The sequence below is a fragment of the Periplaneta americana genome, chromosome 2 (assembly GCF_040183065.1).
Source record: "Periplaneta americana isolate PAMFEO1 chromosome 2, P.americana_PAMFEO1_priV1, whole genome shotgun sequence".
NCBI classification, from domain to species: Eukaryota; Metazoa; Arthropoda; class Insecta; order Blattodea; family Blattidae; genus Periplaneta; species Periplaneta americana.
The window spans coordinates 96,241,963-96,262,767 of NC_091118.1; the positions used below are offsets into that span (position 1 = coordinate 96,241,963).

General features: G+C 33.4%; 1 protein-coding gene across 2 annotated transcripts in view; it reads right to left on the minus strand.

Annotated features, from left to right (window-relative positions):
* Nucleotides 1-313: 313 nt before the first annotated feature.
* Nucleotides 314-20,805, minus strand: part of sfl (N-deacetylase and N-sulfotransferase sfl) — a 953,010-nt gene continuing 932,518 nt past the window's right edge. Inside the window, exon 19 of one of the 2 annotated variants that reach the window (XM_069818157.1) lies at nt 314-1,222. The gene's annotated coding sequence lies outside the window, so the exon portion shown is untranslated. Of the gene's footprint in view, nt 1,223-13,505; nt 14,023-20,805 lie in introns of those variants that run through there. The other variant, XM_069818158.1, reaches the window with a different exon arrangement.

The window sequence follows — 20,805 nt, forward strand, 5'->3', positions numbered from 1 at the left end:
CCGGTATACACTTAGAAGTGATATAAATTGAAACATAATAATTATTATATTACAATAATTCCTCATCAAATTAATCTCAGTAGCTTCTTTCTCACTTACTTGAAAATATTTAAAAAAATAAGACAGTCTCTGTAACATAAATCAAATTCTGATATAATACTGGATAGGTATTATGTTTAAGAAAATCTCTAACCAGTAGCTCTAAAGCTTGGAAGTTCAATATCGTTTTGGAAATATTTTCCATTTCTTCAAATACCTTCCTCTGTTATTTCTTTATTTATGCTTATTTACAGTTATTTCTTAAAGCATGCAATTTTTGTAAGTTAAAAGAAATCAGTTTTATTATAATAATATTCCATATGAATGTAATTCAACAAATAAGCATGCATAGTCCTATCATATGCATTTTGGATATGAATTCTTTTATACGTAAGATGTGAGTTGATTGTTTCATTTTTTTGCTTATCTACAAACAATATGAGAAGGATGATGTTAACAGTGATGTTTATAGAAAAAATTAGAAACCTTCGTTAATCAAAAATATTTATTAGCAGTCATCATGAACAATGACAACAACAAGCTTTCGGTATGGAAACAATTATCACACAGAGCACAAATACATAACCACCAGATTGGATCTTCAGCAAATGATGATTTGTAATACACAGAAGAACTTGGAAGAACTTTCTCATAACTCTGCATTACGAATATCTGTATATGGAAATTGTATATTTTTTGTCACAATTTTACTGAATTCAATTAAATATACTCTCAGTCAAACGATGCCTATTTCATTCTCATTAGGATTGCACCAAGGAAAAAAGTGGCACTTGTAATAGTGCATACTTCAATACAACTACCGCTTGCAGTTTTAAAATTTGAAAGTCTTTGACATAAAATAAGTTATACCAGTTATGGGGATGACAAGTAGGTTGTTAAAATAGTGAAATAACTTATTATTTGATAATATAAACACTTTACACGACGCGGGCCTGTTATCATATCCGTTTTATAAATAAAGTAGGCCCTTCACTCTGTCTGCACTGCAAAGTGGTCTATGACAAGTTCATTGAAGTTAACGATGCCAACAGCTGCTTTCCAATTGAACAAAAGTGTACACAGTCGGTCTTCTTCCAGAGCATTCCGCATATATGTTTTCGCTCATTTCAAGGTAGAGAAGCTCTTCTGCTTCTCCAGCAGCCATCGGAATGGTCACCATGACCTATAAGAGTTTGATATTTTCAGATAAAATAATCAACAAACTGTTTTCATAAATATAGTTTAGCAAAGTTAACGTACATGATATAATTTCAGAATATATTTGTTGTGCAGCACATTTATTTCATGACACAATTTCTGAGAGTTCATTTTAAACAAATCAATTGCTATTTTGAATAAATTACAAAAACTAAACAATGCTGACACAACATTCCCTTGAAATCTATAGGAGAGGGGTGCCATGGCAACCGAGGATGGGACAAGAACCTTATCTCCACTCAGAATTTAATGACTGCTCAAACCCCTCAGCTTAAATACGTGTCCTCTACGGCTCGTCTACATTATGTAGGCTACTATACTTCTCAGAAACATCTTCACAGAGCAAAAATGCCATGAAATTCTAGGATCAATTTACAATAATAATATTATTTTTCGAACTTCTACAGGGGTGGGTCTTCCTCAGAGTCTTTGTTTACAAGCAGACATTTCTCTCCAATACTTCAAAATCATGTACATGTGCGATGGCAAGTGAATGCACATCTTCCTTAGTGGAACAGGAAAGTGTTTGCACATTCCACTACGATATATTTTCATTTTTCTAAAAAAAAAAAAAATTATTAAAATGATTGTAAAGTAACTTCTCAACAATGCACAGTGGGCCAGGATCTCAATCTCACTTACTTATGGCTTTTAAGGAACCCAGAGGTTCATTGCCGCCCTCACATAAGCCTGCCATTGGTCCCTATCTTGAGCAAGGTTAATCCAGTCTCTACCATCATATCCCACCTCCCTCAAATCCATTTTAATATTATCTTCCCATCTACGTCTCGGCCTCCCCAAAGGTTTTTTTCCCTCCGGCCTCCCAACTAATACTCTATATGCATTTCTGGATTCGCCCATACGTGCTACATGCCCTGCCCATCTCAAACGTCTGGATTTAATGTTCCTAATTATGTCAGGTGAATAATACAATGCGTGCAGTTCTGTGTTGTGTAACTTTCTCCATTCTCCTGTAACTTCATCCCTCTTAGCCCCAAATATTTTCCGAAGCATCTTATTCTCAAACACCCTTAACCTATGTTTCTCTCTCAAAGTGAGAGTCCAAGTTTCACAACCATAAAGAACAACCGGTAATATAACTGTTTTATAAATTCTAACTTTCAGATTTTTTGACAGCAGACTGGAAGATAAAAGCTTCTCAACCGAATAATAACAGGCATTTCCCATATTTATTCTGTGTTTAATTTCCTCCTGAGTATCATTTATATTTGTTACTGTTGCTCCAAGATATTTGAATTTCTCCACCTCTCAGAATCTCAATCTAGCAGGTAAAAGTTATATGTTTTTTTCCCACTGAAGTACGGTATGTAGGAAAAAATATTAAAAGAAAATCTCAATATAATAATGACAGGACGTTGAGTATGAGTGACAACACAAATTGTGATTTTGACAGAATATTTAACATATATGACTTTCACAAAAATGTCAGGAAAAAACCAAAAGCAATGTGATAATAACCAATGCATTATTACTTTCCGGAATATTGTTTGAACAGTTTTAATCCTTCTGTAAATCAATTGGCAATATTTGAAGACCTGTATGCAATGAAATTATCCATTAATAACAACTCGAATTGTTAGGAAATATTGGGACGAGGAAAGAGTAAAGTGTTTATATTCATTATGAAATAATGATTTCTTATTTGGTTGTGTAATGACGTTGTATCAACTGCTACTGTATGGGACACAAGAATACTGCGTAGCCAGTGTCTTGTTACCCAGTTGAGTTGATGATCTGTGTTTTCCTCTTTCCTGTAAGTGTAACAGGCGTATATTTATGTCCTAAAATTATGGTAAACCAGTGCTTAAGGGGAAATTATATAGCCTATGATCACTTCTGTTATTAAGATTACTTAAGTAGAAAGCGTAGTTTTAAATATTAGAAAGCAGTGTTCTTAAATTATATTGATAGAAAGCAATAAAATATATTTAAATAAAATCATATTTGGAAATTTGTCTGTTATTTTTATTATCCTACGCATACAAATTGTAACCTGAATGATAGTATTTTGTAATGAAATAATTAAAACATAATAAGCACCACACAGAGTATGAGTATTTACTCGCCACAGGAGGTTGTTATAAAGGTTAAATACCGTAAGTAGATAGCCTACTCTAGTTCTAAGAATTAAAATGCAATGTTCTTAAATTAGTCTTCAATTGAAAACAATGAAACATATTTAAGTAAACTCACATTTCAAAATGTGTCTATTATTTTTGTTATATACCTACATATTAAGTAATCTGAATCTTAACATTTTGTAATACAATCAAGTAAAAAATAATCAATTCAACACAGAGCAGGAGTATAGGTAATTTACTCGTCACAAAAGTCATATGCATAATCAGAAGAATTATCTGAACTATCTTCTGTCTCTCATAGTAATAGGTCACAACTTAACAAAACCACCAATTACAAAGAACAACACCTTCTCGTGTCGAGATGAAGCAGGTACCGGTAACTAAAGTATGATGCATAATATGACAACACCACCGGGCAAGGGGTTTAGAGCAGAGCAGACAACCAGAACTTCAGGCCAGCATTCTTATGTCTCGTACTATAGGCCATTTAGCGTCAATGAAATTGGTTATAGCAAAATGGAATTTGAAAACCGCAGGCCGAGGATTCGCCATAGATTACCTCATATTTGCCTTACAATCAAAGTTTATTTCTAGTAGGCCGTCAAAACTTATGTAATTGTATTACAAAATCACAATGTTTTTATTTTAGCATATCGATAAATGTTTTCAGTTTAATTAAACCATCATCAAATCTTTCGTAAACCCTTAAAAATTATGAACAAGTTGTTACATTGTGAACAATCAGTGAAAAACAATGTGTTACCATACATGAAATTGTAGGTCATGCCAATAGATGTAAAATACATGCAAGTTACTATAAAATATTAAAAATTATACATAAAAGATAAAATGTTAAAAAGCAGACAATTGCTCTGATATTAGATGTCAGATTTGAGCAATATAAATATCAGAACGATCCTCTATGTAATCATATAATTGGAATTGCATGATGTCTGCATTTACAAACGTCAGGTTGTACTGTTGCAAAATGGCTGAGAAGAGTAGAAAGACGAATATGCAGCACCATGTATGGTAAACTATATACGCAATGCTCACAACATGTGTGGTCTTGTTATCTGAAATTACGTGGAAAATTTTTGTTATATTGGCGAATTGATTATGTGAACTATTATGCTTTTTGAATAAGTAAAGCTAATACATTGTAAATGCAGACATGATGCAATTCCAATTATATGATTACATAGAGGGTCATTCTGATATTTATATTGCTCAAATCACACTCTAATATTAGAGCAATTGTCTGCTTTTTAACGTTTTATTTTTTATGTATAATTTTTATTATTTTATAGTAACTTGCATTTATTGGCATGACCTACAATTTCATGTAAAGCATTATTTCGCACTGATTGTTCACAATGTAAGAACTTGTTCATAATTTTTAAGGGGTTTACGAAAGATCTGACAATGGTTTAATTAAACCGAAAATGCTTATCGATATGCTAAAATAAAAACATTGTGATTTTGGAATGCAATTAGATAAGTTTTGATGGCCTACTAGAAATAAACTTTGAGTACTCATACAACTTATCGGACCCAACATGGTTATTAAATTTGCCTTACAGTTAGGGAAATTAAGAAAAACCCCAACCATGTTATCAGCTCAAGCTTGAAATGAATACACATTCAAGTGGAACTCAGATCAGTAGGCACAAGTGTCTGCCACCTGAATTACGATAATAAATCAATGTGTTTAGACGGAGATGGTCAGTAAGACTCCTCTGGATTTCCAACGAAGTATTTAAGTTATCCGGTTATGGGTTTAAATTCTCGCAAAATATTTGATTTTGATCTATTGCAGAGGAGAATGATGACAGGCGATTTGGAAAAGGCTGCCTATGAGAACTTAATGAACCGATTAAGGAACAGGAAACATATGAATCAGTGCCTTTCTTTCTGTCTCCAATTTAATTTGAAGCCAGGTGATTCACAATTGCCTGTCAATAAAAGCAGTTGATGGAGAAACTGCTGTTATGTGGGCAATGTAGAGTTTGATCCAATGACGTCAGGCTACAATGTTTATCTTTGTTGTAACTCGAGATCTACTGCATCCAGGAGCCCGTGCTAAGACTGATTGCTGTTTATTTCCACTCTTTACATTTTTATCAACTAACAATGAAAAATGCATTTTTGTGTTTTGATTCCCTTTAAGTAAAATCGTACTATACGAAAGAATACCGGTACTAAAAAATTGGAGGAAAGAAACATTGGACTTCATCGTTTTAAGTAGGAGATGTATAACAAGAAGAAGAAAGTAAAGATGACTGACATTGCCCATTGTTTCACATGACAGAATATTTCTGCAATGACTACCGGTATCTTAATTTAGTGTAATTACCGGTATCAATTTTCGTGAAAATTTCGTGCAATAATAAAAGGTAAGAGAAGGAAAGAAGGAAACTGAAAAACTACAAAGAAGCAATAGGCCATATAGGCTTATCAGGAATTAACCTTGTCAGCACAGCAGTATCCATTGTGTGGGCAATTCTTCATATTTGATGACCATGATTTGATGGGTTGTTGATCTGGCCATAAGGGAACAAGAATAAATTTCCAAGTGGAAACAATAACAGAAACAGTATTTTAATACAATTGAACTTAATGGAATCTGTGGATATTCAGAGTTCTTATGTGTCCATATTTCTGTACTTCCAATTCAACTTGGAAGGCCTAGAAAAGAATGTAGCAAGATTTAACAATGTAACTTATGGGTATAAAGTTAAGGGCTTACAGAAGCAAAGTAGGACAAGAAATGCTGTATATGACATTTATGGCAATTAATAGGAAAGAAGTAAATTTGATTAAGTATTTAGTGTCAAGTCTGGGAACTTCTAGGAATGTCCTTGTTTATAAGAAAACTAAGACAAAAACAGTTATGGGAACTGAGTGAACAAAACATTAAATGTCATTAAACAGTACATTCTGAAGTCTGATTAGTGTAATATGTTACTAGTCAGTTATGTATGCAATGGAGGGGGAAAGGAAGTGGCCACCCTACCTCATTATCTCCTGCCTTAGTTGCCTCATAAGTGATGCCTTATTGGTGTCGCTTATGAGGTTCAGACCTGTCTTCAGACAGTTGACTAAACAACAACAACAAACAGCATATTGTTTCTTTTCCAGGCAGAAAGAGTCATTATTGGATAAAACATACATCCATAAAATTTTATTTACCTTCTTGATGATCAAGATAGCCTTCTTAAAAAATTTAGTACTGGTACAACTTATTTAAAAAGGCTTACCCATCAGTCAAGAAATCTTATGAAACATACATACCAGTACTGTATATATTTTCAACAGTAACTTCAACATTACCTTTGGGTACCCTAGTACAGATACCTGTAGTACCCGATGTGTTGGACATGTATAAAGGTGAAATATTTGAAAATAGAAATGGGAAAGTATATTGAAACAGTTACACTGAAGAATATTGAGTCAAGAAATCTTATGAAACATACATACCAGTACTGTATATATTTTCAACAGTAAATTCAACATTACCTTTGGGTACCCTAGTACAGATACCTGTAGTACCTGATGTGTTGGACATGTATAAAGGTGAAATATTTGAAAATAGAAATGGGAAAGTATACTGAAACAGTTACACTGAAGAATATTGAGTCTCGTTTTACAAAGAAAAGAAAAAAGCTAAGAAGGGAAGTATAAATTCAAAGAAAAGAAAGTCATATTTTTGTGGTCTTAAAGTCGTATTTTCGTGATCTTAAGAAAGAAACAGCCAAACATTTTAACGAATACTGTGTATTAAAAACGCCAATTACTTCTTTATTCTTCTAACATTAATGTTTCATAAAAAATGTTAACAATAAATTTTCTGTACAGAATGTGAGAAAGAAAATGACGACGTGTGTTTAATGCTCTATGCAATGCATTTTAATGGTCTGACATGGCCGTGAGGCATTTTTAAATCTTTTGCAATTCATGTCCAAGTCAAAACAAGAACTACATTCTCGTTCGTTTCCAGTATAATATTATGAAAGTAGAGTGAAGGTTTGACTATGTGAAAGTAACATTTCCAGTAAAAGGACATTCCTATATGAAAAAATATGAGTCTTATATACCAAAAATTTCACACAGAAGTGCCAAAATACTGATTATAAGTACATAAAAACTGAACGAACAAAGCCTTCATGAAGTTTAAGTGACTTCGGATACATTTCGTCAGTAGAATGTCTCTTTGCTGCGTTCTCAATATGAGAATTGGTTGTTGACAGAGCTCACCTTAGACTTATTAAATTCAGGACAAGTTTTAATGAAGCATAACATACTGCAGCTTTGAAACCGACTACTTCAGCTAAAGGTTTTATTAAACGAGAGTTTATCTTGCCTGAGTTTTTTTTACGACAGAAAAATAAAAAATATGATTATCTCCAAACCACATATCACATTTACTGTCATTATCTTTATATATCTTTTTCTTTCTAATAAAGTGTGAAATCTTCACTTTTTTTTAGAGCTACTACCACCTCCCATGAGAAATACAGAATCTACAGGTTTTGTGGACAAGAATCATAAGAAAATAATAAAAACTTACCTGTTGTCTGAAAAAAAAAACGATGAAAGAGTAATGGAACAGAGAAAAATTCTCTCCGGCACCGGGATTTGAACCCGGGTTTTCAGCTCTACGTGCTGACTCTTTATCCACTAAGCCACACTGGATTCCACCCCGGTGTCGGAAGAATCGTCTCAGTTTTAAGTTCCAACTCTTGGGTTCCCTCTAGTGGCCGCCCTCTGCACTACGTCATAGATATCTTTGAACCTAGGCCGAAGTCCACACATCTGCTGAGGTGCACTCGTTATGAGTGACTAGTTGGCCAGGATCCGACGGAATAAGCGCCGTCTTAAATCACGAAGTGATTTACGCATATCATCGTATGATGACGCAGAATATCTGCATGGAAATATCATATGTACTTCGGTACATTATAATAACATATATGATATGCGCAAATCACTTCGTGATTTAAGACGGCGCTTATTCCGTCGGATCCCGGCCAACTAGTCACTCATAACGAGTGCACCTCAGCAGATGTGTGGACTTCGGTCCTACGTTCATAGACATCTATGACGTAGTGCAGAGGGCGGCCACTAGAGGAAACCCAAGAGTTGGAACTTAAAACTGAGACGATTCTTCCGATGCCGGGGTGGAATCCGGTGTGGCTTAGTGGATAAAGCGTCAGCACGTAGAGCTGAAAACCCGGGTTGAAATCCCGGTGCCGGAGAGAATTTTTCTCTGTTCCATTACTCTTTCATCGTATGATGACGCAGAATATCTGCATGGAAATATCATATGTAATTCAGTACATTATAATAATATATATGAAAGAAAAAGTTTGAAACAGTGACTTTCATGCAGTATTTCATTTTTGTAATCCAGTTTGATAATAATTTTAAGTAGTTGAGGAGTGAAAAAATATAGGGCTATATTTTAATGTACAAAATATGAGTCAATGGACTAAAACTCTTTTCTCCATAGTGCGAGTTGTCCTTACTGTCGCTATTTCAATATTTCATGTGCATATATAATAATATTTAGGCCTATACAAATCAACAGAAAATAACTTATGGTTTGTATTTTTCCAAAATAAATGTAACATCTATAGAATTTTATTACAAAAATAAGAAAAGATTTGAACTGAAAAATTGATGTATCTCCTGTAAAATCTACTGAACTAAACTTATCTCTTTCTTTTTTCTGAAGCCTTAATATGTTTGTGAAAGTACAGAGTGGTCCATAAACCTTTACCATTTTAATTTATTATAATTTCCTTGCAGATGTCAGTGTAAACTTGAAATTGGACTTTATTATCGTAGAGGCCCTGGGAAAATAGTATAGCTAGTCATGGCTGAAATAACATGGCTCTTGAATGTCTATTATTGCCTATTGTTGAAAAGTGTACCGGTACATAGCAATAAGTTAGAAAATATGTAATATTCTCTTGTGCAGTGTGTTTATTTGAGCAAAACAAATTCCTTGGTTGAAACATACAAAACACTTCGAAGAGAATTTGGTGTATGTGTGCAATATCACTAAAGTTGAATTTCTAAATCAATATTTTGATTTGTATTGAGTTTTCCTTCATAAACTGAAATAAACTTTCCCACAGACTATAAGATTTACTTCATTTTCATAGTTCTGATACCGGTAAATATTTTAGTGTTTTACATGAAACAAATACAAATTGCAGTGATCACAAGTAAGTTGACAGCATAAACAATGAATACAATGACTGTGACCAATAATTGCATTCTGAACTTCATAGGGTTCTTCTGTCGATATGAAACTTGTATTGGTACCAATATTAAGTTAGGTGTAATTATGTTCTCATACCTGCAATAACCCAGAACACTAAAGATAGACACATGAATTCTATTCTAATTCAGATGTCACATGTCATGTCATGTCATGTCATGTCATGTCATATCATAATGCCTGACCAAATTGTTAATCTCACTTTACATTACATTTTGTGAACAACTGCGTTTTCAATGTTGGAATTTAAAATAATTTTTCTGCCTTCAAGAATTGTTGTTTTGATCACTGCTTGATGCAATAGTAGCAAGATAAAATATTTTATTTTTGTTTACAAATCATATAGTTGCGTCAATATAGTAAGCTGATAATTTTTAATAGTGTTTGCTGATTTCCTTATATTGTTTCTGCTCTTATGCTCCAAGGTAAGGTTAATTTATATTATGTTACCTTCATTTAAGCTACATATTATATTACTTACTTGGAAAAATACCAAACATTATTTTGGTAAATAGGGAATCACATCAATAATAATCTAACTTCATAAGTTAATGAAACTGCAGAATGGGTAAAGCTACAGACACCACATCAAAAAACAAAAGCGAAATTGCTGCCCTCATCAATGAAAACAAACGTGTGTTAATGCCAAATAACAACAAAATTTGGGATATAAAAAACTACTGTTCAAAATGTATGACGAGTATATAGAGAGACATAACAAGGCATATCTCTAGGGGGAGGGGAGATAGAGAAAAACTGTCAGTGTGATAAGAAATGCCAATTATTATGTTGAGGTTCAAGAGCAATAAATACGGTATGTTGCATAATGAGACAAAATAAAAATACAAGAATTGTAACATTACATATTGTAATTTGTGTAACATCAGTCACATTCAAGTTCTGAAAATTATGTCCAGCAGAAGACGACCTTGGTGATGTTCACACTCAGAGAGCCTGTGATGGAGATCAATCATGACATGTTTCAACATTGTAATAGGGATGGATTCGATTTCAACACAGATATTATTCTTGAGCTCTTTAATAATGTGTGGCTGACTTGCATACATTTTGCTTTCAGGTACCCACACAGGAAATAATCACACGCAGTTAAGTCAGGGGACCTGGGGGGCCAATCAATGTCACCATTCCTAGAGATGATGCGGTTGTGGAAAATTTGACATACTGCTTGCATAGAAATTCTCGCTGAATGCAACATAGACTGCTGGTACAATATGGCCTCTATAAGGAATTTAGCAAGTCCCCGTACTAAGAATGTGTTTACCATGTTGAGCTGTTGGCATACCTGACAGATTTTACCATGGTTGTTGTTCTGATATTAAAATAACGCCAATATTCCCTTCAAGCAGTGGCTGCACTATCACCATTTTTATAAAAAGCTTTAACAAACAGATGGCGCTCAAACATTGTTTCTGCAAATGGCGTAGTATTGTTAAAGAAATGACGGTCAAAAATAATGTTGGTAACATCAAAAGGAAACATTTTTTCAGCAAATTAAAAAGCTCTGTTTATTTGAAACTCCTTATATTTATTGACGTGTCCAAGATCATTGTTATGATCTGAAGGACAAAATAAACTGAATTGGCTACACAGCAAGAGCAATATAGCATCAAGGCTTAGAGAAATAGGAATAGAAATACGTGAACAAGCAGTGAGACAGAAATTTACTTCCCTAAGCTTCAACTACAGAAGACCTATTAACTGCAAGCCAAACTATGTGATAGGGTAAAAGCAAAACAATATGAACTCACTTCACTTTTGATAACTGGAGATCAGTAGCCATAAGTATTTAACTGGAAATATTTATATATGTATTTAAATTGTTATATTTGTTAAATTTGTACAGCACTGGAATAACTGAAATTTGATTTCTAATGACTGGTAATGCATTTTCGGTAAGTTAATTAGTTTGCCTTGTATAAGGTAGTTTAGGAAAATTGAATTTTCGACACAAGTTCCAAAGAAGAGCCAGATATGATGTCTGTCTCAATGAAGTTGCTTTAGCCACTTTGTATTTATGTACTTTGATTTAATATTTTATTCGGTTCGTTTCAGTGATGATCGAACAATCCAGATGACAATGGAAAGTAGCCTACACAGTTTGTTAGGAGGAAATCTTATGTTCAATATTCTGAGGGTTTGGTGATAGACACAGTAAACCATCCTCACTTAGTGATGGTGTGAAGTGTAATAGACCTACTGATAAGCGGTCATGCCTATTCTGTCAAAGAAATAATGCGTCAGGCATGAAACATTCTTAAAGGCATAAGCGATTAAAATAATTTTTGTATGGAAAAAATAAAATGACTTTGGGAAAACAATGAACTGAAAGACATTACAAAACAACGCACTGAATCAATGCCATGTAGAATTCAAGTTGATATAGGCCTATTACAATCCAATTGTGATGCAGTATCACGAAATATTAATACTGTACCAGTTATATACCGGTAACTGTAAGCACAGAAGAGGAGTACTAACGAAAGAAGTTGAAAATTTTATTTAACGTTTAAAGAATATGTTTAGGTTAGAAATTTACGTATACAGGATGAACCGTAAGTAATGTCATCAATTTCAGGGGGTTATTCTTTGAGAGATTTCAAACAAAAAGCTTAATACAATTTGCTCGTTTTCGCTTCCTTTTCGAGATAAAATTTTTGTTTATAAGAAACATTTCATTGCATGTTTTTAGAAAGCCATTGATTGAATTCCCGATATGCTCAGCCAATTTAAGATAGCAGTGTATTATGATAATATATTATTGAAAGAATTCTAATTTCGTCCACTAAATGTGCAGAAATTTGATCCGAAAAAATGTAACATCGAAAAATTCCTTTGAAGAACGAAAAGTTTTACATTTTTTCGGATCAAATTTCTGCACATTTAGAAGACGAAATTAAAATTATTTCAATCATTTATTATCATAATAACTGTTCTCTTAAATTGACTGAACATACTGGGAATTCAATCAATGACTTTCCCAAGACACGCTATGAAATGTTTCATATAAAATAATTTTTATCTCGGAAAAGAAGCAAAAACGAGCAAAATTGTATTAAGCCTTTTTGTTTGAAATATCTCAAAGAACAACCCCCTGAAATATGACATTACTTACGGTTCACTCTGTATATCGATGTACAAAACCACAATAAACAGAATCATAAAGAAAGTAAGAATTTTTATGGGTAATCTTATTAATTTGGCCAGATATACTGTAGAATTTTGCCTATACCACTATCATACTCATCTTTTTGAAAGTGTATGCCCCCTATGTTTTCCAATTTTGAAAGACTGCCTCAACTCGACATATTCGTTACTGGTAATGCTTTGTTCTATAGTATTTTAATTAAATTAATAAATTTCTTTCAACAACATTGTGGGACAAGGAGATAATCATGATATGCAGTGTCCTTTATAATTCTGTATGATCCTACTTTACAATATTTCACCATAGCACAAAATTATAGGGTTCTGTCACATAAAAGAAAATGAAATTATTATATCTTGAATTTTACGTGTATAATCTGATTACATCTCAGCAGGTGTTGGAAGTTTTAAAGATTTCAGTTCCACTGAAAGTGATGTTTTTTTTCTTTCATGGGAAGAGAAAAAAAAAACTCGAAAAACGAAGAGTGCAGTATATAGCTAAATTGGTTTACACTATGTCATACTGACATTGTTCCAGTCAAGTTATTTAGTACCAGTATTAAAAAAAAATGATTCACAGTGGAACGTGCATTATTACCCATACCATTGTGAATCATGCAAATAAATGTTACTATGTAATTCTGAGTTAGTTTCAAATAAAAAAAAAAGTATTTTACGATCTGAAAATGACATATTTATTTTAAAACAAAACTTACATAGCCTACTTATTATCATTTGTTACCAATAATAAACTATGCTCATTTGTATACGGATAATTATATATTTTGGCATATATATTTCAAAATTATTTTCCTTGCAATGCTGTTCTCTCATTACTTAATGAGACTTATTAAAACAATAAAAGCTACCTCTCTTTTTCTAACAAAAGTACAAATTTTTATATAATACTCTCGCATTCTTCAATTACCGGTATCATATATTAACACTAAAAGTGAATAACGAAAAAAAAAAAAAAAAAAAAATTGAATTAATGGATCTTGGTAAGTTTCTCTTCCCAGTTGTATCGTTCTCTCTTGACAGCAATGTCTGCATCCTTTCAGCAAAGTGTTATATTTTATAATCACAACACACTTTGGAGTATCCATGTTCCTAGTGTGAATTTTCCGTAATCATGAAGTTCTTCAAGTTCTGTTTCTTCAGCAAGTTCTATCTATAGTGGTGTTTTAGTTTTGCGGTTTTCAATAGAAGCTGCAACAAGAAATGATATATTATAATAATATATCAGTACCATAACTTGATTTTAAATTTGGATGCAAAAGTAGTTAATAATCAGAATACAGAAATACAAACTACATTTTTTTAGTAGGTTATTTTACGATGCTGTATCAACATTTTAGGTTATTTAGCATCTGAATGAGATGAAGGTGATAATGCTGGTGAAATGAGTCCAGAGTCCAGCACCGATAGTTACCCAGCATTTGCGTATGTTGAATTGAGGGAAAACCCCAGAAAAAATCTCAACCAGGTAACTTGTCTCAATCGGGATTCGAACCTGGGTCACCTGGTTTGGTGGCTAGATGCGCTAACCATTACTCAACAGGTGTGGACCACAAACTACATTGATAATGTTTTTATTTGATTTGCATCATCATCAAATTCATTATCATTGCCTTATTTTATAAATTACCGGTATAACTAAACAGTAACACATTCTATGTTTATTTTCCAGTGCCTACAAATAATATTTTCTATCAAAAGAATAATTTCCCTGATAGTGTAAATAACATAGTCACAATGAGTGAAGAGGACAGAATCATTTGCCAATAATATAGACGTGAGCTTCTAGTCTAGTTCGATTTAGTCGTGATCACTTGCCACATTTCACAGTGGGATAGAGGTGCTGATTTCGTGGCCAAAATTGGGGGAGTGGGAACATAGTTTTTATTTTTTAGGAAAATATTTATTCCAGACTAAATCTATTATATTCAAAGATAAACCACATATGTTGGGCCAATTATACAGTGTTAATAGATTTGATAAGAAATGTAAAAAATTATATATTACAGTTATATGAATACTGATAAAAATAATATAATTATTAAAAAAATTAGTAAAATCAGATATCTTTCGGAGATGCTTCTCCATCCTCAGTGACTTTACCTCGTGGTAAAGTCACTGAGGATGGAGAAGCATCTCCGAAAGATGTCTGACTTTGACTAATTTTTTAATAATTATATTATATTTATTAGTATTCATATAACTGTAATATATAATTTTTTACGTTTCTTATAAATCTATTATAGTTAAATCATCTTATAAGCGTAAATTTATGCAAATTGGCATTAACGTTTTAGTGTAATCTTTCTCAGAAGTTAACACTTATGATCAAGCCTAGTCGGAAAATTTGTGCTCTCTAAAATTGTTACAGTATGCAATTCTTTATCCCACTGTGTGTGTTGTGTTCAAGTAATATATCAAATACTGGATCATGGATACCATTCACCAAGGTATGCTCTTACGTTTTCATTCATTATGTCAACAATATCTTGCTACATATTAGAGCAGGTTACAACACATTTAAGTTTTTCTTGATGAATACAGGTTATGCTTCAAGTTCCAATGGACTTACAATATAAAGGCTGTGATATGCTGACTCATACTCGAATATAAATTTATTGTTGTTTATCACTGATTGTAATCGAATGCTTTTTTTTTTTTTTTTCCAATCTCCTGCACGCCTAGAAATGTCGCATGAAGAGGAAAGCCTACTACTTGATACAGGGCATGTCGAAATCGTAAAATTAAAAAAGGAATGTGCAGCTTTGTATCAAATACTGAACTTCAGTGATGATTAGTTCATATTTAAATATTATTTGGAACAACCCAGTCCTTCAGTAAGATTCTGTCATCTTCTGTCGCATTTAGAAATTACAGCATATCAAAGAAATGGAATAGCATGTCCTACAAGAGAAGGCTAATGTCGACAAACAAATCAATCGACGAGATAGAAATCTTTAAATAAGTCTAAACAATGGAAATACGGTGTACTGGTAAAATTTGTCTGATACAATATGACCCTAATTGATAGGAAAATATTAAACATGCTAACAGACACAAAATCTAACCAAACATGCCAGATTTGAAAAACAAAACCCTGCAATTTGAACACCCAAAAATTTTAGATTCATCTGTATCTGTACCTGAACATGAAACACTACAACATGGAATCAACGCCCTTCATCTCTGTTTTCGAATGTGTAAATATATTATACATACGGTATACCATATCAAATTGAGATAAAAACTTGGCAAATTAGAGATAGTAGGCCTAAGAGGAATTTATGTGCAAAATTTCAGTGAGAGTTGCAGCCCTGCTGCCCTTATGGGAGAGCACCCACTGAAGTAAATGTACACTAAAATTTTTGAATTGGTAGGCTAATATTATAATATTGATCTTGTGTTGAATTTAATTCTGAATCATGAATATATCTACATTATTGTTATAAAAAATTTTATCGAGTTCTGTTACAATGAAAAAGTATAAAGTGAAATTGTTGTTCTTCGGTATCATATGCTGGTTATTAAAGTAGGATTACTTAGTTGGAAAACTTTTATTGGCTGACTTCTAGTTGTCCTCAAATTTACTTGATTTATATGATACAGGATCTTACAAAAGAATATCCAAACTTTAAAAGTGTTACAAATATTATAATACTTTGGGGTAGAAAATACAACAGAAACATTACTGAATTGGGTAAACAATTGGGTTTGGTTTTTACAAAACATTGAGAATATGTCCACCACTCTCTTATTCAACAATCACGGTTCTTTCTGTGACACTATGCACAGCATTTTGCAGGCATTGTCTTGGAGTATTCCTAATTTCTTGCAAGATAACATCTTGTTGGGTATCCTATGAAAACTCGCTCTTTGAAGTCAGTCGGATTGAGATCTGGAGATCTTGGAGGCCATAATATTGGAAAGTGCCTATTGATACTCGATCGCCAAAGATCAGTGTAATTAATTGTTTTGCAGGGATGTGGATATGGGTCAGTATGCCATCTTGCATGACGATTATGTTTTTCAGGTCGTGATTTTTCAGTCTAGAAGTGACAAAGTTCTGTAGCACACTGTAGTAGCACTCCCCATGTACTGTGACAGTATCTATTATTCCACTGTTGTTTTCTTCGAAGAAATATGGGCCAATGGTGAATTGCGAAGTGAAGCCACACCTTACAGCAACTTTCAAATCATGAAAACCTTGGTGAAATAAAACCTGGGTGTCATTTTCAGACAAAATTCTGCAATTACATGTGTTACCTCCACAATTAAGAAAGAAGTGTGCTTCGTCCATTCAGAAATCTTGTCCAGCCAACGATTATTAAGTTTAATCTAAATTTCTATTTAAATTTTCTCAGACCTTGAGAAAGACTCCTATTGCATTCATAATAGCATTGGACCAGCTGTATCCTAACTTAATATTTAATGTTCAAGATGATAATTATGAAAATACAAAAAGTACGGTAACAAATGAAAACTCTCACTGTTTCCTAACACAGTGATGATTTTTCTCTTTTCGTTTTATCTCAAATATTACTATATGCTGTATATAATGCTTTAAAGGCTGAAGTGACTTTTAAGTGACCTTATACTGTGGTTCATTTTTCTAATGTTCAATTTTTTATTCAGATATTACACGCCAAAAAATATATTCTAAAAATGTTTAGATTATATTACTTAGCCTAATGCCAATAATGAAGTTTCAATTTATGCAATACCGATAGGAAAAGAAAAGAAAAATGAGGGGGAAACTTACAAATCATTAATGCTAACTATTGAGGAAGATATTTCACATTTCCCCCCAATCACTATGTACCAGTATTAAAATAATTACGAATATAGAATCAGAGCCACTCATCGGAATTGTGGGCTTCCTCACGAACATTTGTCAGGACCCTTCCTCCTCGCCAGTATTTAATGATTGCTGAAATTCTATAATTTAAAAACAGTACCACTAAGACAACAATCTAAGAAAATTTTATTACAATGTCTGGCAACCTTGTTTGGTACTGCAATTGAAATATTTTTTAAAATATATATTTCATATAATTTAATAAAATTTCAACAGAGTATTGTAAGTAAAAACATAAAATTTACACTGTACAAAAATAAGGTCTAAAAGTTAATACAAAAATTGCATGAATGTGCTTTGTGACATAAGATTTGTGGTGTATATTATGGAGTAGGGTGTATCGAAAAAAAATTTTTTTTGAAAAATGAAGGTGGCTAGTGCGGAAAGTTGCGACTTGTGGCAGAAAGACTGCAGGAGAAAGAAAATTAAATTTAATCAATATCTTGTGTCTCCGCATCAATAATGAATATTCGAATTTATAACGTATCTTGTAAAAATTATTATAATGACAGTCTGCATACCTATACAGCTACCCCTCGTTAACCATATCTTTTAAAAGTTAGCAAAGATAGTACAAGAAGAGAAGTATCTTGCACCAGTATCTTCTTGTGGAATGAGAGAAGAGAGGGATGCTGGCAGTCAGGGTAGAATCTGCCCAGCAGTCGTATTTCGTAGGCTATGCTGGCCAGGTTTATATCGCTGTTGTTTCTGTGAAATCGTGTATCGTATCAGTGGTTTAGTGGTACATGCAATAGTTCTTATGCATCGTCTTATGTGTGGAAAAAATAATTTCGTACTGCCTTACTGCTGAGTCCTTTGTTCGATATACCAGGACCGATAAGAGAGTCGCAACTTCCAACCTATAAAGATGTGATAACACATTTTCTTTGGATCAGAGATTTAAAGACAAACGAACTAGGTAGAAAACACCTTTCAGTAAAAGACATCGCTCATATTACTGCTGACAGACTTATCGAGGTTTGAAAAAACAGCAAGCCTTCCTACCATCAGCAATCGTAGAGTAGTGGAAAAGATGAAATAGTATCATAGTAAATATCAGAATATTCTGAAATCGCACTAACGAAATGGGCTAACCTCAAGGGCGCATGAATAAGCTTTTATTAATAAAGGTCGAAATTTTTTTGATATATGCACTTGTAAGTGCCTGGACCCGGAAAGTCTCTGTGAATGTGAGTTAAGTAGGAAAGTTCCATTGATAGGAGGATCCTTTCTAATGGATCAGAAAAATTAACGAAATATGATTATTGATAATATCGACATTGTGACGACGAAGACACTATTTAAGAGTGAAGAGAGGAAACCAAAGAGGCCCATTCGCCAACGATCTGAAGAAGTGCGACTTGAATTCAGAGGAAGAGAAAAATAGACATCAGTTACAAGCTCTGAGTCTTGCCTTCGCACCACTCGGAACAGCAGTGAAGGAGTGTGTATTCTGACTTCGAATCGAAGCCTTCTGGTGCTCAGGCTCGCTTGCCTCTACCAAAATTATCTTCAGCAGCCTTCAGATAGGCACCTTGAAGAGAGATGTGGCTCTAATTGCGACAGCTATGCTACAAGCGCGAGAATAATATCTACTAGGAATAAGGGTCTTATACTAGATGGTCACGAGAGAAATGAAGATTGGAGATAAAATTCAGAAAGAAGAAACACCTAATAATAAGTTCATTCAAACAGTATATTTTGATGGTCGAAAGGACAAGGCACTAACACAGGAGAAAAGGACAACGGATTATATCGCCAAGAAAAAGAAGAGGAGCATAATTATAACTTTATTAGAAGAATCACATTCAAAGTATATTCAACATATCTCCCCTTTTTCTGGACATGGACATCAGATTTGAAGAGCCGTGCTTCAATCTTTAAAGGCAAGTAAATTAGATGTATCGCCCCCAGCAGCACTTGGTTATGATGGAGCCTCTACAAATACAGGAAGAAAGAACGGTTCGATGGTGTGCATCGAAAAGGAAATCGGCAGGCCACTACAACGAATAATTTGTCTTCTCCATGTAAATGAACTTCGACACCGTTATCTCATGAAACATCTTGCTGGTATCACTACAGGTCCAGAAACACGTTCTGGACATATCGGAGAAGAGTTACTCCATTGTGAGACAAATCATGGCGAATTTCAAAGTTATTGAAGTATCCTGGATCCACAAAATTAACGTGGAACGTATCTCCGATCTTAGTAGGCCTGCTGACCAGGAGTATCTTCTGGGGATCTACCAAGTCGTTCATTCTGGCCATTGTCCGATAGAGCTTGAAGGAAGAAACCAGGGCCAGTTGTTCAATCTCGATGACTTACAACTGCTTACAGGATTCTCCACTTGTATGTGAGCTGTAGTAACCCTTCACATAATTTAGTGTGCATAGCTGAGAAATGCCATGCTTCGAAACGAAGTCTGAGTATGCAGCGTAAATCACATTTGACACCGGAGTACTAAGGATGGGTGGAGGGATGGGGCTGGAAGTGCAACCACCTCCTCGTAGTGAGCCCTGGGTTATTTTTGAGTGTAAATTAAAAAAAAATAGGCGAAGAGTTACACTACGAAACAAAATTTGAAAACAGACATAGAGCATTAAGCTCGCAAAACTTTAGGGCTGATGCGGAGACACAGGATATTGTCAAATTACTATTTTATTTTTTTCTACGTTGTTTCTGCCACAAATAGCAACTTTTCCGCACTAGCCACCTTCATTTTTCAAGAAAAGTTTTTTTTCGATACATCCTATTATGGAGTTATATAAACTAATATACATATAATAATATACTAATATATTGAAATATTAGTTAGACAAGCGAAATGAAATAAAACATTTATAAACATGTTTAATAATTGGTCTTATAATAAGTAAAAAAATAAGATGTAATTTTAAAAATAAATGCAGCAATATATTTAAGAAAAATTAAAATGTACATAGATATATCTAAGTCAATGTAGTGTAGTGTTGTGCATAGTATCCTAACTGAAACTCCATATATATATATATATATATATATAGAAGCTCTTGAGAAGTAGATTACTTTAGTAGAATCTAATTACTAGGGACACTGTAAAACAGTGAATAAAATACATCAAGGTCACTCAATAAAACAC